Raw genomic sequence first — 24,569 nt, 5'->3', positions numbered from 1 at the left:
CAGCTACAATTTGTCCTGGGAAGGGAGTGAAAGTGCCCAGTATTGAAGTGGTTAAAGTCTGATTTGGGGATCCCTCTAGCAGGCATTTCTCCATAATTGTCATGGTGATCAGACCCCTTCATGTCTTTCACCATTTATTTAAAAAGTACGTGCCTATTACCTTGTGTGCGCTCATTGATGAGAATTCACAAGGAAAGGGAGCAGATATTTTCCTTGTTAGTTCCTACCTAACTTATCACTGTATATAAAACTCCTCACAGGTACTTATTCTGATAAGCAATAAAAAGTCTTATCACCACTTTAGATTTATGGTGTTCTTTTTTTATCTCTTCCCCATGTTGGCATGGGAAGGAATAAAAAAAAATACATCCTGTTAGAACTTGTAGTATTCAGAATTTTTATAGTGCTAACAGTTTGTGCAGTGCGTTACATTGTAGAGGGGGGTAGGGGACAGTACAATTTTCAATACAGAGGGGACAGGAGGGCCCTGCTTGTGGAGCTTGCAATCTAAAGGGAGGGGGAAGTGGTACAAAAGGTAATGGTTGTGGGGGATGATTTGATGGCAGTGGCTCGGGTACAGATCTTAGTGGGATGTGAAATGGGCTTCCCTGAATAAATGAGTTTTCAGCGTTTGCCTATAGCTTATACAGTGCCTTGAAAAAGTATTCATACCCCCTTAATTTTCCATTATTTGTCATGTTACAACCAAAACGTAAATGTATTTGAAGTGATAGACCAACACAAAGTTGCACATAATTGTGAAGTGGAAGGAAAATAATAAATTGGTCACTTTTCAGATAAAAAGAAAAGTGTGGCATGCATTTGTATTCAGCCCCTTTTTACTGTTATCCCTAACTAAAATCTAGTGGAACCAATTGCCTTTTTATTTTTTAGAAGTCCTCTAATTAGTAAATGGAGTCCACCTGTGTGCAATTTAATCCGTTTAAATACAGCTATTATTTGAAGCCCTCAAAGATTTGTTAAAGAACCTTGGTGAACAAACAGCATCATGAAGGCCAAGTAACACACCAGACAGGTCAGGGATAAAGTTGAGAAGTTTACAGCAGGGGTAGGTTATGTTGTAAAAAAACAAAACCAAAAATCCTCCAGCTTTGAACATCTCGCGGAACACTGTTCAATCCATCATCCAAAAATGGAAAGAGTATGGCACAACTGCAGACCTACCAAGACATGGCCTTCCACCGAAACTGCCAGGCAAGGAGAGCATTAATCATGTTACAATGCGTCTTCAAGTGGGACTTGTGCACTCCACATCCCTCTCCATCTCCATCTGGCCTTTATGGAAGAGTGGCAAGAAGAGAGCCACAAGAAGTCCCTTTTTCTGAGAAGCCATGTGGAGGACACATCAAACATGTGGAAGAAGGTGTTCTGGTCAGATGAGACCAAAATGTAATTCTTTGGCGTAAAAGCAAAACGCTCTGGTGGAAAACGAACCCTGAACACAGCGTCCATACCGTGAAACATGGTGGTGGCAGTACAATGTTGTGGGGATGCTTTTCTTCAGCATTATTATTATTAATAATAATAATAATAATATTATTCAGGATTTATATAGCGCCGAAAAATTTACGCAGCGCTTTACAATATAAAAAGGAGCCAATACAGATAAAATAAAATGCAAGAGGATTAAGAGGGCCCTGCTCAGAAGAGCTTACAATCTAATAGGGTGGGGCAGGTGGTACAAAAGGTTATAACTGTCAAGAATGAGCTTATGGAAGTGGTAGGAGATTCATTTGAGACGCAATAGGCTGCCCTGAATAGATGAGTTTTCAGGGATCGCCTGAAGGTAGCAAGAGTAAGGGGATAGCCGGACCAGTGGAGGTAGCAAGTTCCAGAGGATTGGAGAGGCTCTGGAGAAATCCTGGAGACGAGTATGGGAGGAGGGACAGAGAAGCTGGTCAGAGTTGATGGGAAGATGGATGGAGCCAAATACAGAGGAATCTTAGAAAACCTTTTTAGGTCCCTTTCACGTGGACAATCAGTTCAGGTCTGCCTGTCAGTTTTTTAGGTGGACCTGAATGGATGCTCCATAGAGCTCTATAGAGCGTCGGCTGTCAGCGCTGACACGTCCGCTGACATCCGACCCGCTCTGATCCGAAAAAATGTGACAAAGGAAAGGGCTATTTTTCCATCTGTGGTTGGATCGGGTGACGACTGACTTTTTTTTTTTTTTTTTCACTGCAATCGGATCGCATGGTGACCTCTGCAGTGCAGGAATACCGCTCTGGATCTGCAGGATTCTCGCATAATACGGGGGTGGGGGGGGGTTTAGTGCAACATACAACAGTGGTGCGACCACATTTCTGTACCACAACATTTGTTTTATGCCATAGAGTGCTCTTTGCACAACTCAAACGTTGATCATTTTATTATACTTTTTTGGTGATTCACCTCAATTGCTGGTCTGACAATGATTTCCTCAGACAGGAAGTGAATGTATGCCACCGACCGTGAGAGACTAGAACATTTAGCTGCTTTGTCACTGCAGATTTCATCTTGCTTCCTGTTTGGTAACATTATTGTCAATGAGGTAGAAAGCAAGTGGTACATGCAACCATACAATGTTTTTAGTAAAAGCAACAGATTCTTTATTCACAAGCAAGGTGGAGGGAGGGATTTACCACTTGCTAGAGGACAGCGACACATTCTTGCTGTGGCAGTGCATTCTATCTAGCTTTTTATTACCGTACACCTATTGTTGTAATACAATTTGATATTCTGTCATTGGTTCCCATGGGATTTGAACCTACAACCCTGATGCTGCCAGGCAAAAGTGCTAGCCATTAGGCTGTGGGTGCTGTCCGTTGTATCTTGTGCATGTGAGCAGGCTATACCTTGCACCAAATGAAGGTCTGTTTTGTGCCTGAAATGCTTACATTTTTTTCCAATTTGCCTCCTGCAGGCAGGAGGAAGCTTTCCTCAGACTAGAATATTGTAACTTTTAGTAAGACATGTGGTGAGACGGCAGCAAGGACTGTTCTGTATCACATCTGAACACCAGGATTTCTGTGGGGGGGGGAGAGAGAAACGGGTGCTATCTGGCCTGTGTGTGAGTACCTACCCCATACCTGGTCTACTGGAACCAAAGGGACCCCACTGATCATCCTCCCCACACCTGGTGTACTAGAACCATGAGTATTTACTTTACCTTCATAACAAATCTACCCTGTTTCCCCCGAAAGTGAGACCTAGCGTGATTGTTGGTGATGGCTGCAATATAAGCCCTACCCTGAAAATAAGACCGACAAGGACTTCAACTAGGGCTTATTTGGGGGGTAGGGCTTATATTGCAGCCATCACCGACAATCAGGCTAGGTCTTATTTTCTGGGAAACGGGGTATGTTGCAATTAGGGCTGCAACTAACGATGATTTTCATAATCCATTAGTTGGCCAATTATTTTTTAGGTTAATAACCTTAAGTGTGGTGTATAATTTAGTTAATCTGTAAAGTTAAAAAAAAAAAGTATTCTTAACTATATCTATGCAGTGGTAAATATAGATAACCAACTATATGGTTGGGGAGTAAAATCTTTAATCCACTCTGAGGCCACATACACACGGGCGGATTGTCTGTCCAACTTAGTCCGCTGAACCGTGTTTCAGCGGACAATCCGCTCGTGTGTGGGCTTCAGCGGACTTTTTCAGCGGACTGTCTGACGAACAAAGTCTTACGGAATTTCCGTAATGTGGTCCGTCCAAACTTGGTTTCAGCGGACAGTCCGCTCGTGTGTAGGCAAGTTGGACGGACTAAGTATGGCGCATGCTCAGAAAGGATTTACACGGCCGAAGGTTGCATTGCAGTGTATAGGACGTCGTTTTTCTAGTCCCGTCGTACGTGCTGTATACGTCATCGCGCACGCTTTCAGCGGACTGTCTGCTCATCGTGTGTGGTCAAGTCCGTTCATTCAAATTTTGAACGGACTGTCTGTCGGATTGTCTGACGAACTTAGTTGGGCAGACAATCCGCCCGTGTGTACGCGGCCTAAGAATGACAGAAGAGATGCTGTATATACTATTAGAGGTTGAATCTAGTAAATATCAGACACTTTTTTTTTATTTATTTTTTTTATTATTTTTTTTTTTTTTGAAAAAGTTAGCCTGTGTTTGCAGATTTTCAAACAGAACTGTAATATATGCTGGCCATAGAAAAACAATGTCTTCCTTTTTTGCTGCTGTGTGTATGTATATGTGTGTGTGTGTATGTGTATATGTATATGTATATGTATATTTATAATATTTTTTTTTATTCTTTTCATTTTGTTGCGCCGATTTGAAAAGGAAAAAAAAAACGCATTACGTGCTTTTCTGCAGCGTCTCCATTGAGGTATATTGAACCAAGAAGGCAGTTTTTGGAAAGGGTCAAAGGACCTTCCTTTTTTTTTCAATGCAAATACGCAGCAGCTGAAAAAAGCGTAGATGTGAAAGTAAAAAAAAAAACACATAGGTGTGAACCAGGTCAAAGACGTTTCGTAACATAATGAGGTTAAAAAAAAAATTGTCCCTTTTTTGTAGTACAAAAAAAAGAGCAAACAATCGGTACTGTAAGGAGTTTCTTTTTTTCTTCTTTTTTTTTGTTTTTGTGTGACAGTAATTACAGTAGCGATCATTTGCCCTTTGTACTCTAAAGCAAATTTTAGGTTTTTTAACCTCCTTATGTTACCGGCCAATTAATCGATTTATGAAATCGATTACTATTCTTGATCGATTCAGTGTTTTTGGCCCTGGTTGCAATTCAGGGTTACACTCTACCGTGCATTGGGGTGTGCCACATCAGCATGACTCCCGCCGCGGCTCAAACCTGTCACTCAGTCAAACCCTACCCCCCCCCCCCCCCCTTACCAGTACTTGCCCCATCTAGGTTGCAGGCAGTTTCGGCTCCTTCCTGCATCTTCTCCTCCGTGGTGGCTTGCCTCGGCGGCCAGTACGATAGTTTCACCTCTCGGCCAATTGGGTCTTAAAACCTGCTTTCTGATTTGGCTGGGAGGAGAATAGGGAAGATGATGGCGAATATTAATTTGCTATTGTCAAAACACTTTTCAGAATTGCTTTTTCTGAAGAGGTAAATACAATGATGCTTAATGGTGAAACTCAATTCCTAGGAGGTGTGGGTGTATATGGCATATTGGCACGTTTCTGGCAGACTTGCCTGTCAATTGAAGCCCTCAAGCGCCATGCTCCAGCAGCTCCACCTTCTCCTGGGTCATCCACCCCACCCTTTATAATTTTGTTTATTTTTTTATGGCTTTCACACAAAGAAAACCAGCACTTTGCCCATGCAGGGCAATTTAACATGTTTATTTTAATTCCCAGCAGTACATGCATGTTTTTTTTTTCCTTGCTCCATGTACCAGAGTCCTGTGTAAACTGGCCATAAGCTGTGCAATAAAACTGGACAACTGATATCCAATTTGACGAAGTGATCCAATTCAAGGGGGACAAAAATGGCATGGCCAAGCGATGAGCAGACAAAGGGTTGAACTAACTCTAGTCAGTCGGTTGTAGCAGCAATTGACCCTGTGCGATTTATGTGTGTGTCGGGGGGGGGGGGGGGGGGGGTCGATTTGACTTGGGTTGATCAAAACCATCAGCAGCTATTGCCATGCTATTTGTCTCAATCGATTAATTTGATCGTTTTGTTGCATTGGACATTTGGGTGTTGAGTTTAGGTAAATCAACCCCATAGTGTTAAAACTGGAGTGCAAAATCTGGTGCAGCTGTACATGGTAGCCAATCGGCTTCTGACTTCAGCTTGTTCAATTTAGGCTTTGACAATAAACCTGGAAGCTGATTGATTTCTATGCAGAGCTGCACCAGATTTCGCACTCTTCAGTTTTTGTAAATCTTCCTCTGTGTATGGCCTCATTAATCTGATCTGGTGTAGTGGACATAACGTGCATTAACGCACCACACAAATGTAAATGGGCCACATTAGTATAATGTAGAAGATAATCACTTAAATCTTTATACTGGTGGTGGATTAGTTTCTTTCAGCATGATTTGGGGGTAATTATTTCAGATTGTAAAATGAGCGAACAGTGTGACCAGGCATTGGGGGAAGTGAATGCATCACTAGAGGGGTCCCCAGCAGGCGAAGGAGGTCCTGATTGCCCTATATAGAGCTTTAGTGAGACCTCATTTAGAATACTCTGTCCAGTTCTGGAGACCTCACATCAAAGCTATTGATAAGATGGAAGGAGTCCAGAGACGGGTAACAAAAATGGTGAAAGGTGTGGGGGATAAATCAAGAGCACTTTAGGAACTTAATCTCCAGGGTTTTTCACATTAATGCATTAAAGTGAAAAACCTTCTGTGCTGCAGCTCTTCCCCCCCCCCCCCCCCCTTTTTTTTTTTTTTTTTTGACACACAGGCCTGTTGTCTGTGTCAAAGGACGCAGCAACGGGACTTATGAGTGATTAAGAGGAGGAGCCAGGAGCACTGCTGGGGGACCCCAAGAAAAGGAGGATCAGGGCTGCTCTGCAAAATCCTTGTACAGGACAGGGAAATATAACAAGTTTTTGTTTTTTAAATAATAAAAAACAGTCTGAAAAGGGGAGACTTGATTGCAACCTTTAGGCCCCTTTCACATAAGCCCACTCCACCTATCCTGATTGGGATTTTTTTACTTTCAGAGATAATAAACAGGACAAATGGAGAGGGTGAATCTTTTTAATGGGGGACACAGACGACAAACACTGATAGTTCTAATCCCTCTCCACCATCCAAAACTAAGTACTTTTAACGATTGGTCTGTGCTGGTTAAACAAAACGACATGGAGACCTGTCGCGTGTTCTACTAACCCTCATGTATGTGATGGCATGTTTTTGACATCTGGCAGCAACCCAGGAATTTGAAGTGTCTTCTTTTAAAAATGCTTTTCATCTATGCAGGATTCCTCTCCCAGTATAGTATGGTCAGAGACTATTTAAAAGCCTGAAAAGACAATAATAGAAACCAGCCAAAGTAACTAACCTTAACAATCATTTAATGATGTGACAAATCTCAATCCATTTGCCATCTGTTTTATAGCAAGTCAATGATTAGCAGGAAAGCTTTTTTTTATGGTGTGGTTTGGGGGAATGACCATTCTGAAATTAAAGATTAGCCAAGTTTTCAGAAGGACTTCACATATGAGAATACAAAACATGGTATGCAAGATTTCATATTTGCCTATTTTTTTTTTTTTTTTTTTAACAGTTTCTTATTTATATCCCACAATCTAAAGATAACACTTGGACCAGCCCATACATACGTAAGTACATTTTTATTATTTCTCTTGAGAGGTGCAAGGCTTGCTGCCAATTAGTTCTATGTCCTTTAATTGGAAAAGGAGAGGAGCCTTTGAACAATGATACTGGGAAATGTAACAGAGCAGTACTTGGTGTTACGCAAGACTCCTATTGACATTTTGCTTTCCATATAACACTTTATATGTTTCCAAAAAAAGATTGCGTCGCTAAACTCCCCGGGGTATTTCCAGCAATCGCTTCTGTGTTTTTTTTAGATCTTAATATCACTTTAAGACAGCATTTCTAATGGCCCCAGATTTTAGAGTCAACTAAAAAAAACTAAAAAGTTGCCTGCTATGTGCAGTGGTTTTGCACAGAGCAGCCCAGATCCTCTTCTCGGGTACCCCACTGGTGTTCCTGGCCCCTCTGTCCTGCCTAGTGCCCCCAGAACATCCGCTTGCAATGGGGGTGGCACACAAAAAAGGCACGCGCCCGGGCCGTGACTCTGTGCATCCATTCATACAGAGCAGTGGATTGGTCCCACCCCTTCCTCTCCTCGCCTCAATAGCTGTTACTGACAACAGCTGGAGCCAATGAGGATAGTCCCCGGAGAACTGTGGCTTTCATGCATGTTGCTGGAGGAGGCTCGAGCTCAGGTAAGTATTAGGCTGGGTTCACACTATTGTGCATCCTGTGCATCTTCTATTGTTTGAGGTCAAACTTTCAGCAAAAAAAATGTGTTCTGTAACAGTGACCACGCACACACACTTGCCTATTGCTGGTTACAGGTGTGATTTGCACACTGTCCTTCACCCACATAAGTGTGAACTTAACCTAATGCTTTATCTATGCTTCCTACTTCCCCCATTTTTCTCTACCTTGCTCTCCTCACCCTTTCTATTCTATTTTCCAAGTTACATTGCAACACCGGCCCCCTGCATTGTACAAGGATTTACAATGCCTACAGTCTTCTACCACCTACAAGTTTAAAATGGTGGGGCAGAGCCAGTACATATTTACTGCTAATTGATTTCTTCTCACTGACCCCAATGATGGGGAGTTTCCTTTTCAGTTTGGCCCCCAATATCTGAAGGACAGTAAACTGGCCCTTTGTTTATAAAGTTTGGAGACCCCTGCTTTGTTCATGACGTGAGCCTCTCTCCATGCAGAAAGGATAAAACTGCAGTTACTCTATGGAGGGTCTCTCTTTATTTTTCAATTGCATGTATAAAATAACACTCTGTGGATGTGTACAAGAAAGCGGAGTATTGCCAAACCTGGAAGTGCTACCATGTTGTGCGCTCCCCTGGCCTGGATGAGACCTCACTGGTTCATTCTGTTTTCAACTGCATGCAGTGATAATTCAAAGCAACTGTGTGTGTGTGTGTGTGTGTGTGTGTGTGTGTGTTCTTCCCCTTCTTTTTTTTTTTTTTTTTTTTCAATCTACACCTCTTCCCCGCAGAGCTGTCTTTAATGATTGGACCCTGGACAAAAATTTTCACTCTCCACCTGCTCTGGGACAATAAATAGCAACTAGACTTAAAATCGGTTTACTGTATCAGATCAGGCAGAAATTGTGATTGGTTGCCAGCAGTTACAGCATATCATTACTGCTTACTGACTGGTTGCTAGAGGCTACAGCACACATCACGGCTCACTGATTAGTTGCTAGAGGTTACAGCACATCATCTCCTCAGTGCAAGGGAGCATGATATACATACGAATGCTGCCTTTTATTTACATATCAATACCGCCGGCCACAGCTATTTACTTATGCTGCCTCTATTTACATTTAACTGCCGGTTATTTACATGTAAACACAGGATCTGCAGGTGAGTCATGTATACAACATAGGGCAGAGGACTAAAACTTCAATTTAAACTGGGATGGTTGGCAAGTATGAGGCAGCTGTTTTGGGCCCCACAACAATGACAGGGCCCAGGGCAGCTTCCCCTTTTGCCCTGCCTTAAAGATGGCCCTGCTTCCATGGGTCAGCTGATGGCCTCTCACGGCTTTCAATATCATTCCTGCGCTGATGACACACAAATCTATCTCTCAACTCACTCCATCAGTCTCCTCGCGCATCACCAACTTACTAACGGACATATCTGTATGGATGTCACACCACCCCCTCAAACTCAACTTGTCCAAAACCGAACTTATAATATTGCCTCCCCCACGTGCCTCTTCCCCTGACTTATCTGTCAAGAGCAATGGCACAACCATCCACCCATCCCCACATGTCAGCGTGCTAGGTGTTATCCTGGACTCTGAACTCTTTTTGGCCCCATATCCAATCGCTTGCCGCCTCAAGCGCTAAACTACCTCCCTTTCTAACCAATGAAACCACAAAGCTCCTGATTCACTCCCTGGTTATCTCTCACATTGACTACTGCAACTCCCTCATTGGCTTACCTTTTAAATAGACCATCCCCCCTTCAGTCTATCATGAATGCTGCTGCCAGACTCAACCACCTTACAAACCACACAGTGTCTGCTAACCCCTCTATGCCAATCCCTTCATTGGCTGCCACTTGCCCCTAACAAGTTACAAAGCCATCCACTCCAACTCTGCCCCCAGCTACATCACTAGCCTAGTTTGATGGATCCGATCCCACACTCTGAGTGCTTCCGTCAGTATATCCTGCTTCCTCCAATCTGACTATCGGAGAGATATATTATCATAGCTGCACTGTATACAAGTCTAGCTGAAAATAGCTTGTAGAATTTTGAATGCTTTTATTGGACAGAATCCAGCCTTTTATACACATTTGACACAAGGGGTAGATAACGAGGTAGAGCTGCTTGTGGATACTCCCCTTCCCCCCCCCCCCCCCCCCCATAGCAAAGACTTAAAAGACAATTACACAATTAACATGTTAATTACTCCAGTGCTTAAGGCAGCCTAGGTGACCAGACAGTCCATCTCTGGAGGTCAATGTGATTAACCCTTTTTAAGGATTGTATATTGTTCAAAATTAACATTCAAGAAAACAGTCTTGCAAAAATGTAACCAGAGATTAATATATCAATACCAAAAAAACAGGGTGAATGTGGACAGAAAAGGGTCCTTGTAGCAAGTGTCCATGACAGTCTCAAAATACCCACCAAATTGCCCTCTTCGTTCCTCCTAAGACCTCCTGCTCTCTAGCTCCCTCATCGCCTCCTCCCATATCCTCCTCGCCCATCCTCTGGAATTCGCTAACCCAATCTGTCTGACTGTCTCCAAATTTATCCACTTTTAGGCAATCCCTGAAAACTTTGCTCTTCAGAGAAGCCTATCCTGCCTCCATCTAACAACTGCACTATCTTCTCCATTAGCTTCATCCCCCACAGCCATTACCCTTTTGTATAACCTGACACTCCCTCCTAGATTGTATGCTCTAAGGAGCAGGGCTCTCTGAATCCACCCCCCACCCCTGTATTATATTGTACTGTCTGCCCTAATGTAAAGTGCTGCATAAACTGTCGGACTTATGTAAATCCTGTATAATACCCTGGTATGTGCTCCGCCCCCATTGTTGGAGCCTAGGGATGTTCTAACCTTCATCTGCTTTGATAATCTGGCAGGCTATCGGCCACAGTTCTCAAAGTTGGCTGTACACATGCCTGATACTTTGCTTTGTGGGCACAAGAAACCCCCTGTCTTGTTCAGCAGGCAGTAAAGTAATGCTGCTAACCTTAACCATTTCAAGTAAATGGGGCCACAGCACAACTATGCAACAAATGTGGTTGTGTCACAGGCTTTTTAGGATTAAAATGGGTGGCCAGGAGCCCTCTGAAACCATTCATTGCAGATCACATTTCTGAGCGGCAGTAAGGGCTGCTGCTAGTGTAAACGGGCCACTTACTCAGTGTATGTATACTCCCTTTTTTTTTTTTTTTTTTTTTTTTTTTTTTTCTTCGTAGGAAATGCCATCAATTAGCATTTCTTGGAAATCTAGTAAAGACTTTACTGTGAAAGAGCAGTTGGGGCTGAGCAGACCTCCAACAATCCGTGGCAGGGCCCTCCACAGATGTACACAGTTCTGAGTGCCTGTAGATTGTGCTAAATGTCATACAAAACTCTAAGGCTGCTTTCACACTGGGGCGGTATTCAGGCGTTACAGCGATAAAAATAGCGCCTGTGTAACGCCTGAAAAAAACCGGCCCCTTTAACTCCAGTGTGAAAGCCGGAGGGCTTTCACACTGGAGCGATGCGCTGGCAGGACGGTGAAAAAAGTCCTGCTAGCCGCATCTTTGCAGCGGTGAAGGAGCGGTGTATTCACCGCTCCTATACCGCTCCTACCCATTGAAATCAATGGGACACCGCGGCAATACCGCCGGCAAAGCGCCGCTGCAGCGGCGCTTTGCGGGCGGGTTTAACCCCTTTTCGGCCGCTAGCGGGGGTTAAAACCACCCCACTAGCGCCCGCACACCGCCGCTAAAAATAGCGGCGCTTTACCGCTGACGCTGCTCCCGCCCCAGTGTGAAAGCAGCCTTAACACTCCATGCTGGTCAGGACACTAAAACATATTTTTGACTAGACAAGGCATGGTAGATTGTTTTCTCCTGGTAAATGGACTCCTCCATAAGCTTTAAAGCCCATCTTCTGGAAAAATGTACATGCTACTGTTTATGTTCAAACTTCATAGGCTCTCGTTTAAATAATTGTCACTTTGTTCAAAATACTCATCTTTATTCAGGTATTTTCACCTTTTGTGAAGAGAGCTTAGTCCAGGCTCATGCACCTTTTGGTGTTTGAGCATACGTGCTCCCGCTTGTTGCTCGGCTCACTTGGGATGCTATTAATAAAGAATGGTAATGCACGTATGACATGCGTTTCCTGACCATGCACAGAATCCCAAGATTAGGATTGCTGTTTACTCACTACACTAGTGTGTGAACTTGGGCTTATAGTCATGTTACTATAAAATGTCTGCTTCAGGTGGATTGCCCTGACAGTTCATTTGGCATCTTACCAAGTATGTTTAATCTTACTGAATTACTTGGCAATGCTAAGGAACCAGACACGCCTAGACTTCTTTTTTTTCATGACATGTTAGCTGCTTGGTGTGTGTGTGTGTGTGTGTGTGTGTGTGTGTGTGTGTGTGTGTGTGTGTGTGTATTTCACAAGATACACTGAGAAGAAATGCGTGTGCTATGTAGACTGTTTGTAAGGAGCACTGGGGGACTGTCCATCTGGTCATTTCCCTTGCAAATGCATTCAGTAATTGTTTTCCAATGCTTTTTGTTAGATTTGTACATATATGTGGCCATGTTCATGCATGCCTCCCAACTTTTGAAACTTGAGAATGAGGGACACCTAGGGATGGAGAAGACCTGCAGAATGCACCTTGTTAAAAATAGGCTAAATATGGAGTGAGACTTGTTTACAAACCTACAATTTAATAAAATCCTGCCACATGAACACTCACAGGCAGGTGCTAAGGCAGGGGTACCCAACCTTTTGAAGAATGAGGGCCACTTTAGTGACTTGGTAATCTGTCTTGGGCCCTCTGATCTGCCCATACACAAGGGGACAGATGCTCTTCCCCCTTTTTTGTGGATTAGAGGTAGGCAGGTGTAAACGGGCACAAGTCTGTTTACATCTGGTGCTCTATAGAGGTGAATGGAGGGTCCAGTTGGGTCAAACTGATCGTGTGAAAGGGGCCTAAGGTTGCTTTTTGAATTGATGCACTATGGTTTACCCACACCGTGGGTGCAGTGCACCTGTGGCTTTCCAGTGGGTTAGCTGCACTCTGCCATATACTTCTACTATATCCTGCAGGTGTGGTGCACGGTCTGTTTTTTACCTGTGGGTTTGGTGTGCTTTGAGTGCATTTGGTATCGCTCAGCTTGTGACAGCAGCTGGCGCTATACAGATGGCAACAGCTTATACGGCCCTTCTGTGTAGCCGCTTTATCTTCCTCCTATCACCATCTTCACTCGCAACATTGAATGGCAGGTTGGCAACCCACCATCCCCAGAGAAGGTTACGGGCCACATGTGGCTCCTGGGCTAAGGAATACATTAACATCAGCAGAGATCATTTTAAAGCAAGTCTACCCCCCCTTGTTCATGCAGTGACCATTTAAATGGGGGGGGGCTTTAAATCAGTAGCCCCCCCTTCACATCAGCTGTATGTGGAGAGTTTTTCCCTCTTAGCAGTGCCAGTTTAAAGTGGAACAAAATCGGGGTAACTTTCCCAAAACTGATTTTTCTTTAGGCCATGTCATGAATGATGTTGGTTGCTTGTGCTCTCAGCTGAACTGTCAAGCCATCAATGGCTGTCATAAATGATCACATGTGCAGCACCATGGGAACTGCAGACTACACACGGGTTAAAGCTGATCTGAAGGCCTGTTGTAAAAATAAAAAACTGCAAACTGGTTGGTGTTTGTTGCAGAAGAGACATGCACTGTCAGTTCTGCAATACAATCGCCCTGCGTGCCTGCTCACTGTCTCTTCCGGCACTGTAAACTGAGATGAGATGCGCATGCACAGCTCAACTTGTAGGACTGGGCCGGTCTCTGAATGATGGCCTCATTCACATCCACAGAAGCGACATCTCCAGGCGGCCAATGAAGGGGCCTGAAGACCATTGGCCAGAGAAGGATGGAGTTATGTTTTAAGATCGCAGCTTTCTTGGCTGTAAGGATGGGAGGGTTTAGTTTTGCTTTAGGCGCATGTTCACATCGGGCCCTTTTGACATGTCAAAAAGAGAAGGTGAAAAGAGCCTCACCTGCAGTAATTACAGAAGACACTCTAGCTGGGGGCGAAACTAGTCAGTTGTCATGACACCATGTGAATGATTTCACCATTGATGTTGGCTTGCTAACCTGCACATGCTCAGGGAATCCGAGTACCACGGCATTTTAACTAAGGGGTACTAGGACTGGATCACCTCAAACTGCACCCGCTGCTGACCTAGTGCCTGACCGGCAACACGGCCACATCCCTGATACAATGGATGTGCAGGCAGGAAAGCTACAGTCAGTATCCACACAAGTCCACACTGTTTCCAGGCTGGGTGAGCGTACCTGTTGGTCTGGGGTATTAGGTTTGTGGGGTGGGGGTTGTGGTGTTGAGGTTTTTATTTTTTTGTGTGCCTTGTCAGTAGTGAACACTGGTCACACTAGTGACAATATATTCCATGCTATACGCAGGACTTGTATATAAACCACTGTTACATTGTTAACTATATGACCTTGCTGCATCACTACTTCCCAGTTTCAGCCTCTTGTGGAAAATCTTGGACTCGGGATACATACTTGCACTACATACAGCATGGTGGTCATGGGAAACCTTGCTGCACTCGCTTAGCCCCCATCTTTGCTCAACCATCCCATACACTGGGAATATTCCTTATCTATGGTGTGTTAACAGTGATCCCCCCCCCATCCTGTCAGGTGCTTTATTACCCCAGGGATGTCATGTTCACATATGTATGTATGTGTTTTTTTTAATTTTTTTTAATTTTTTTTCTTGTGTAATGTTCCTTGCCTATAAGCTGCATGGTACCTAGTAATTACTGCAGGTGAGGCTCTTCAGCTTTTTTTTCTTTGTATGCCTGGTTGATTACCGGGATCACACCCTACTGAGGTGAGTCAGCTGTCTGCTCTCATACAGAGCCTTCCCAGCCTATACACCCCAGTTAGCTACTGGCTACCCCCTGATTTTCGTTCCCGTTTTGACATGTCCAATTGGCAACAGCACTGTTTGAATCGGTGCAATGCCGACTCTGTGGTGCCACACTGATTCGCAAAAGTGGTTCCTGCACTACCTTTGGTGGCAATTTGAATGGACATCTGTGCATGTACCCCAACAGATGTCTATCAGATTCCCCTTAGCAATGTCCTTGGCAACATCCTAGAAGTTTTCAAGTCTGGCTTAGTGAGATGTGTAAATTGCCTCCACCTATAAGGAGGGCATTATTCAACTTTAGTGCTGTACTTTATGTGCATGTTATGATGGTTTTTGGACACAGTAGGCAGGTGTGGGCTGTTAACCTAGTAACAGCAGCCAGGGAGAAGTGACATGAGATCTCAGAGGGACAGTAATCTGTCAGTGCTGAGGGACAAATGACCCGACACATCACCGTCAGTAAATCTTATACAGCTTGTTTACTGACGGTATTTGTGAGGGGGAAGTCTTAATCTAGCGTGGGAAGAATGGAGTATTAGAACTTCTGACAATAGTTTTCAGGCAGAAAGAGGGGAAAATCTGACCGGTCCTAGCCTTTATCTAAATTTGGTCCCAAGTTCATGCCTACTGTATGCAATTTGATGCTCTTTTGCTGTTGTGTGATAATTTGGGGGGGGGGGGGTTTCCCCAGTTTACTCACCTGAGCCCTGTAATTCCCAGATTCTTCCTCTCTGCCTGGGGTCTCGGCTCTTGATTGGATATATTGACAGCAGCGCAGCCATTGTCGCCTGCTATCAATCAAATCCAATGAGGCGGGAGGCAGGGCCAAGTCCTACATCTACATTGCATCTGTGGCTGCGAATGCTGGACTCGGGAGTGCCCCGGCAAGGAAACGCCACCGAGGGACATGAAGAGGAGGATCGGGGCCAAAACTAAAAAAAGTGTATGATATGGGGGTGTGCGTGTGTGTGTTTCCCTGTAAGGGCATATGTCTGTAAACTCCTAAAAAAGCCAGTGTGCGTGGACACATTGTCTAACATGGAGGGGTGTTTCCAAGCGAAGCGTGTAGGAGCTGCTTCTTTGAGATGCAGTGTGCATGAACCCTTACAAGCGTCAGGCTTTTAGCAGGGGGAAAAAAACCACTGCTAGGAGGAAGGGCTTTTAGGTGAGTTTGCAAATTGTCCTGTGTGCATGAGGCAAACTTATTTTGAATTGACCCTAAACAAATCTCAAACACCAAAGCTCTGTCACCCAGACTCAAGCTGAATGTAACAGTCCATTAGTCCTAAGTCGTGGGCGACCATACCCAAACAAAGCATAGCTGTCACTAAGGCACCGTGTGCGCTTGCCGCCTTTTGGCATGCAACTTGGATATGACGTTGGCTTTGACCAGTGGTAATGGACAACTGTTGCATTGTAGAACATTCAGGTATGACTTTCATGTAACTTTTGAGGGTTACCATTGAAGTCTGACCCTCCAAGTTGCATGAAAGTAGGACCAAAGTAGTGCATGAACTACTTTTTTGAAGTCGCTGCAACTTTGTCGTGCATATATGAATGGTTATCATTGGAAAACTACTTGTCATGTAACTTTGATGTCCAAATTTGCATGACACAAGTGAATGGAGCCTAAGAGGGACAGATGGGACGGCTTGATTCCAGAGAAGTGTGTGTGTGTGTGTGTGTGTGTGTGTGTGTGTGTGTGTGTTCTGAGTAACAGACCAAGCAGATATCAGTCGGTGTACAAAAAAAGGGTCTTCATGCACTTCTGGGCAGTATTTGAAGAGAGAAGCAAGCTCTGGCAGTAAAATGAAAAGGGTGGGGGGGGGGGGTTTGGGGAGGGCACCTCCTAAGTAACTTTATATTTCCCAAAAAGGTTAAACGCTTAACAAAAGGATGGGTAGGAGCACATCATATTAGTAATGACCAGTGGTTCAGTGTTAGTCCCAAGGAATCTTGGATATCAGAGGTATAATTCCATGGCAGCAGATGGAAGCCACAAATCTGGGAAGACAGCTAGGCTGTCTGAGACTGCATGGAAGCTGAATCCAGGAAGGGACCAGCAAACCAGAAGTGATTTCATCAACGTGATACATTTTGGAACAGCTAATTGGTTCCTTCAAGCAATGACTCTTGATTGAAGGTCTAACTGCTGAAAATTGCCTCAGGAGGCAGATATTTAAAGGTAGGTCCCAATTGGGTGCAGGTTTTCACACCAGAAATCCCTAGCCAACTGAGCGAGTAACAAGCCGATTTACAGTAAAGGGGGAACCTTTAAACAGAGCCAAGACACTAGCAACAACTAAACCAACTTTAATGTGGCTTTGACAAGGGGACTCCCAATGGCACCTGCTGCTGTCTCGTCCTATGAAGAGGAAGAGACCTGGGCGAGCTGCTGCGTATTGCTGGATCGAGATGGGGCTCAGGTATTGTCTGCAGCAGCCTGCCCCCCAAGTGTGTGTGTGTGTGTGTGTGTGTGTGTGTGTGTGTGTGTGTGTGTGTGTGTGTTTGAGGAAGAAAAAGTGGAGTTACTCTTTAAAATAAAAATTACAAACCAATTAAAGTCAGACCTCTGTGAAAAGGATATTCCTGATTTACTGAACACATATGTCAGTTTGTGTGTTTCTGGCTGTTGCCGTCTTCAGTTTCTGATTTTTTTTTTTTTGTTGTTGTTGTTGTTCTAATGGAGAATTTTGTTCATAAAATGACATGGGTTTCTAGTTATACAGACCAGAATCCAAACTTATTTGTTTACTTTCCTATATTAGTACTGACAAAACAAGCCATGCTATACAAAGGGAGATGATTCATTGGAACATTTGACATATTATTTGCATTGTAGAAGAGCTATAATGTTTGCACGCTATTTAAACGAAATGCTCTGAACTGCACGGGAAAATCCTGCAACAAATGAGGCATATTCTACTTGGAGGAGCTGTAAACTTCTGGCTCGGTGCACTGTGGCAAACTGAGCTGGAAGTGGGAGCAGGTACCCTCCCCTCCCAGAGGTGCTAAATTTGCAGGGGGGGAAGTTGTGGTGTTGGAGATAGACAAGCCAAGGTATTTGGGGAGTTTTGATGTTTACTGTACAATGTCGTTTAAAAAAAAATAAATAAAAAAATAGTCTGCTAAAACTAGCTTTTTTTTTTTTTTTTTTTTCTCCTCTGCATTCACACTACAGCGTTTTGAATCGCAAACATGCTGCACATCTGCTCGCGATTTGACGGTACAGAGGTGGGAATAATAAAAAAAAAAGGGGCTCCCATTCAAGGTGCCATTAATTTGAATGGCACCTCAAATTGCAGTGGGGGCTTTTCACGCGATAAAACGTGCTGGATGCATGTCGCCCAAAAGTAGCTCCTGGACAATTTTTAGGTGATGTGCTGCAATTGCAGGATGCACATTTTATCGTACGACAATCTCGGCAGACCTGCACCGTGATTTGAGGGGTCATTCAAATGAATAGCACCTCGATTTGTGAGTCCCTTGTTGTCATTCCTCGACGCTGTGAAATTGCGGACAGAACACTGTAGTGGGAATGCAGCCTAAATACTTCACCTACCCCTGGATCTAGCAATGTGCTTATCCCAGCTTTCTTTCTAGGGATGCACTGAAATTTCGGCCGAAAATTCCCTTTTCGGCAATTTGACGAAAATGGGGTGGGGGGGCGGGGCTCCGTCCCCGCTCCTGGTGCCGCCCATCATGGGGGTATCCTATAGTGCTGGATGAGCCACCTCCGCCGCCTGTTTGATAACAGCGCCGGGAACATCACAGCTTTCATTTCAATAGCTGTGTGTTCCCGGCTGTGTCCCAAGGGGGAGGGGCTGTATATGATGGCGCGCAGCTGGGAACACACAGCTATTGAAATGAAAGCTGTGATGTTCCCGGCGCTGTGATCAGAGGTGGCTCTCCTCTTTCTTTCGCAGGGTGAAAAATGGGGAAACAGTCTGGGGCCCACTTCCAAGCGTCGGAGGTTGTAGCGTTGGTTTACTAAAATTTGAGAGACTGAAAAATTTAGCGCAGCTGAGTATATTCGCCTATGAGCTTCTAACTTCGGCTTGTTCAAAGCTCTGACAAAAATTTGTCGCTTTGGTAAACCTTTGCAGCACTGCACCAGATTCTGCACTTTCCAGTTTTAGTAAATCGATCCGTGTTTTCTAGTACAATAAAATTGAATGAACTGAACTACCAACACAAGTGACAAGACTGAGCACTGACAGGACTGGCCTCCTATTCAATTTCATATCCCCCCCCTTTTTTATATATATATATATATATATATATATATATATATATATATATATATATATATATATATATATTATATTTTCTCTCTCTCTCAACTTAAATGATAGCTTAGGGAAATTGGTTGTCAGTGCACTGCATGTGTGATATAAAACTGTATGTAGCCACAGCTACATACAGTATAGCACACTGCGCTCCAGGTATGGGCAGAGACTTCCCGGTACACAGACTGGTCTATAGCAGTGGCGCTCAGCCAATAGTAGCAAGCTATTTTATTAGAATACATTGCTGTTTGCCCATACCCGGAACACGTGGCATACTGTATGTAGCCACAGATAAATTGTGTACAGTTTTGCACATGCAGCGGGCTGATGGCTTGGGGAGAGACCTGGTTTGGAGTTCTCTTTAAAGTGAGAGTGTAAAAACTGTAGCAGTAGAACTAAAATGAACAACCACCAGCCCTACCCTTTCTATTCTGTTTGTAAAACTAAACTTATTTCAAGTCTGAAGTCTCAACTTTACAGTCCGCTGTAATTGGTATAGTGTAAAAGTGGCCCAACTAGACAATTCTAACAGATATTAGAAAGCACAGTCCAATTTAGGATTTCAGTAAAAGTGGCAGATTTCACTTTAAGAACTTTAAGTTGCTCAGCTTTCTCACAGGAGAGGCGGTTCCTCTTTCTTATCAAGAATGAGATACTAGACTGAATAGTCTCTCTGTACTGGTGCTTGGGGCAGATATTTGCATGTAAGCAATAGAAAACTTTATTAATGTGCCAGTACTCGCAGCGATTATTGTTTCTGGCAATTGGGCTGTTCAGCTAAATCTGCAGTTGTTGTGGCACTGCTATGGACCGGGGTGCATTCATGTAAAATTTCTTCAAACATATCAGACATCGAGGGAGTGTTTCTCTGGTATACTTTCCTGTTTGCTACACCTCAAAACTCCACCAGATGCTTCCATCACCTCCAATTGTGCCTGTGTCCTTTCCCATGCATGCTGCTTTTTCTCTGCATTAAAATGTCGAGGATATAGAACTGTTGCAATGCAGTACGGAGGGTTGGACTTTGTGTCTTGAAACCGGTTAACGGCCTCCAGTAGTGGTTTTAGCTGTTTTTACACCATGGTCCGTTTCTACCTCTTTTCCTAGCAGCAGACTCTTCAGTGCAAAAATCCAAGGTAATCGCAGCAATGGAAGCATTAGCTGAGCTGCTTTCTTTTAACTGTTCAAATGGAGAAACTATTTTCAACTAACATCCACTCAGTGTTGCCAGGAGCTCATAATCTGTACTCGGCTAAAACACGTTTTTTTTGTTCAAAAATACTTTGCAGAATATAGTAGGTGGTGTTCCAATGAGTGGTTACATCTTACTGCAGTCATTCCGGTGGCATTCCAAACTATCTGCAAGGCTTGTAATCTGTAGTAAGCGGAGAATGCTTAGCCTACAATTTTTTTATTTATTTTTTGATGCTATATACAGTTGTGCTCATAAGTTTACATACCCTGGCAGAATTTGTGATTTGTTGGCCATTTTTCAGAGAATATGAATAGGGGTGCCACGTATCAAAAAAAACTCACGGATCAGATCATTCCTCGGGTCAGAGTCACGGATCAGATCATTTTTTTTGGATCAGCAAATTGAATTCGTAAAATCCTGTGGAAATTCCACCATATAGTCCCCACTGTAATATTGGCTGGGTATGACTGGGACTGCACTTGTCACAGAGCAGCGCACAGATGCAGCCCACAGCGCTGCTGCCATCTGATCTCTTCCCTCCACCGTACAGATCTGTACACGGAGGGGAGAGGAACCAGCGCCATGAACTAGGCCAAAGCTGGGGCCTTTACTAAGGCCGAGACCGCGGAGTGCGGCATGTGCCAATCCGAATGGGGTGACCCGTTCGGATCACAGATTGGTAACGATCCGTTGCACCCCTATTGAATAACAAACATTTCTTTCACTTGTGGTTGGTGTTTCACTGAGGCCATTTATTAATTGTGTGTGTGTGTGTGTGTTTTTTTTTTTTTTTTTTTAATTTATTTTTATATAATCATAATGGCAACAAATGACCAAAAGTTGACATACCCTGGTGATTTTGGCCTGATAACATGCGCACACAAGTTGACACACGGGTTTGAATGGCTATTAAAGGTAACCATCCTCACCTGTGAGCTGTATGTGTAAAAAGGTCAGTGCCTTTCTGGGCGCCTGACAGAACCTTGCATCTTTCATCCAGTGCTGCACTGAAGTTTCTGGATTCTGAGTCATGGGGAAAGCAAAAGAATTGCCAAAGGATCTGCGGGAAAGGGATATAAAGATATCAAAGGAATTGATAATGCCATCAGCAGTGTTCAAACTGTAATCAAGAAGTTGAAAATGAGGGTCTGTGTTTTGAAACCAAACAACGGTCAGGTAGACCAACTCAAATTTCAGCCAGAACTGCCAGGAAAATTAAGGATGCAAAGAAAAACACAACTTCAGGTGAAATACAGGACTCTCTGAAAACATGTGGTGTGGATATTTATAGATGCACTTTAAGATGGGCTGCATGGCCGAGTCGCCAGAAGGCCATTACTATGCAAATGCCACAAAGTATCCCACTTACAATACACCACACAGCACAGAAACAATCCTCAAACCTACTGGCACAAAGTCATTTGGAGTGATGAGACCAAAATTTAGCTTTTTGGCCACAACCATAAACGCTACATTTTGGAGAGGAGTCAACAAGGCCTATGATAAAATGTACACCATTTCTACTGTAAAAAAGAGGTGGATCGCTGATGTTTTGGATGTGTGAGCTACAAAGGCACAGTAAAGTTTTTGTCAAAATTGTTGGCAAGATAACAGCAATAGGTCATCAAAAAATACCGGAGGAACACTTTGCATTCATCGGCCAGGAAGCTGTGCATGGGACGTACATGGACATTCCAACATGACAATGAGCCAAAACGCAAGACCAAGTTGACTTGTCTTTGGTTACAGCAGAATAAATTGAAGGTTCTGGAGTGGCCATCTCAGTCTCCTGACCTCAATATCATTGAGCCACTCTGAGATCTCAAATGTGCAGTTCATGCAAGACGGCCCAAGAATTTACAGGAACTGGAGTCTTGTTGCCACGAGGAATGGGCAGCTTTACCATCTAAGAAAATAAAGGGCCTCATCCACGAATGGCACCAAAGACTTCAAGCTGTTGTTGATCTTAAAGGGGGCAATACACGGTATTAAGAACTTGGGTATGCAAATGTTTGATCAGAGTCATTTGGGTAGTTTCTGTTGCCATTATGATTTAAAGACTAAACAGTTGATTGACTTAAATGGCTTCAGCCAAACACTAACCATGAGTGAAGTTTGTTTTCATTCATAGTCTCTGAAAAATGGCCAAGAATAGGAGGCGCAGCCCATACTACCATTACAGCCAACTACGCTGGTATGTGATCATTGGCAGTTGATGATTATATTTGTATTCTACGAATTGCACTATGTAAGCCACTACTTTACGCACTGCATAAACTGTTTTGTTTAAAACTTAATAAAGAATTGAAAAGAAAAATGGCCAAGAAATCATAAATTCTGTCAGGGTATGTAAACTTATGAGCACAACTATATATGGTGCACTGACTCGGCAATCCCTCATTCACAGCCAACTAGCATGTGTGCCATACACAGTATGCTTTTAAGTTCATGGTCTTCCATAGCCTTTGCCATGTTCCACGCATTCTCGGACAATTGGGTACACTTTAGACTTCTTCTCCAATGTATCAAGCATGGTTTTTAAAGCATCAGATATTGCTGCTGCAGCATGTGATCCAACAAACTTGCGTGTGTTAAGACTAGGCATGCTAGCTGAGATAACTCCATGTCGGTAGTAAAACTGATTGCTGTAATGTCGGTAGTCGTGAGCTCATGAACTTCTACACCCCCCCATTTTTTTTTTTTTTGTGGTGTGTGTTGTTTGTTTTGTGGTAATTTGGAAAATTCTTATTTTAAAAGAAATCCAATAAAATCAAATTTTGTCATAAATTTAAGCCAGAATGTATTCTGCTACATGGTTTTTGGTTGGTTAATGGATTTTATTTTTTTTACGTGTATAATTGGTTTGTGTGATCGTGGACATATGTACGCAAATGATTATGTACAGATGTGTGCAGTTGTCCCCCCACATATGTCCGTGATCATGTGTTTTTTTTTTTTTTTATTTGGGGATATGTGTGTTTTACACTAAACTGGTGATAAGTGAGTAAAAAACGGCTCATACTCGCAGATCGCCAGCCAGCTGCAGCGATTTCCCCTCTCCTCAGCGACTACTTCCGTGTGAGGAGAGCCGATTGCCTAGCAACCGGCTGTTTGTTTACATCACATGACGGCTGTGATTGGCCTTCCTGATCACATGATGGCCGTGTCCAATCGGGGCCCTCCTACCGATCCGAGATGTGCCGTGTCCGGATGACATGAGCGCATCGGGATCGCGCAAAATCCCCCCCCCCCCCCCCTTCTGAAGGACTTTCCTAAACATCCAGTGAGGAGAGAGCTGTATATATACGGCCGGGTGGGAAGTAGTTAAACCTGTTAATGCTTGGGAGGTACTCTCCTCCAAGGTTTTGTTTTTCTAATGTTATTGTTTCTTACCACATCGTTGGTTAACAATTTACATTACAATTATAGAAGACAGTTGGTGGTTTGCAGTTAAAAAAAAAAAGAGCTATCTCTACTAGCATATCCAACATTATTAGATGTTTACTCTGAAGCACTTTATATGACGATTGTCCATTGATGGCTGTAACTAGGGATGTAAATTATGCATAGTTTTATGTACATTTTGGCAAATAAACGTTAAAAAAAACCCCCAAAAAACAGTTGAAATGCCTTTTTGGCACTGTACCTCATCTTGAAATTTCTTTCCAAATTTGGGGACTTTATCAGAAACTTTAAAATATTTCCACACAGCAGACATGGTCCACCTTTTGCTGGTAGCGCATAATAGCATAGAGTGATCTATAGTGAAATCTGAGGTGGGGGAGGAAGACTAAATCCATTTTTAAAACTAAACCCCAGGCAGCTATGAAAAGCCTAACCAATCTTTTTAACAGTGCAGCTCTTGCCATACAAGGTAGTTATGTCTGCAGTATATCTCGCACCAGTGTGTGTGTGTATGTATATGTATGTATGTAATATATATTATTATCTGAATGCTATCTCTTGTAGTTGTGGTCATAGCCATCCTAAAGGGACGGTGTCCAATGCTGTGATGTTACTTGATGGCACCCACCACTACTGCGCTATTTTCAAATGTGTTCAATAGTCTGTATTATACCCATTAAGGCATAACACCACCGGTTGGGCATCCCCTGTTAGAGGCAGGAAATTAAGCACAGACCTTGACATGTAGGCACTTTTCAATTAACTGCAGTGGTGAGGCTTTGTAGCTGCCCTAATATCCACAATG

General features: G+C 43.5%; 1 protein-coding gene across 2 annotated transcripts in view; it reads left to right on the top strand.

The window, feature by feature from the left end:
- The window catches only part of LOC143988567 (phospholipid scramblase 2-like), a 64,177-nt gene that overhangs the window by 4,303 nt on the left and 35,305 nt on the right, over positions 1-24,569 (top strand). Inside the window, exon 2 of one of the 2 annotated variants that reach the window (XM_077488242.1) lies at positions 7,218-7,272. The exons of the other annotated variant lie outside the window; for it this stretch is intronic. The gene's annotated coding sequence lies outside the window, so the exon portion shown is untranslated. The remainder of the gene's footprint in view (positions 1-7,217; positions 7,273-24,569) is intronic. 2 annotated transcript variants of the gene reach the window in all.

Source organism: Lithobates pipiens, unplaced genomic scaffold (genome assembly GCF_037356315.1).
Source record: "Lithobates pipiens isolate NorthernLeopardFrog02 unplaced genomic scaffold, aLitPip1_a1.2 Scaffold_18, whole genome shotgun sequence".
Taxonomy (NCBI): Eukaryota; Metazoa; Chordata; class Amphibia; order Anura; family Ranidae; genus Lithobates; species Lithobates pipiens.
Note: the sequence above shows the minus strand (reverse complement) of the source record. Positions and strands in the feature narration are given on the sequence as shown.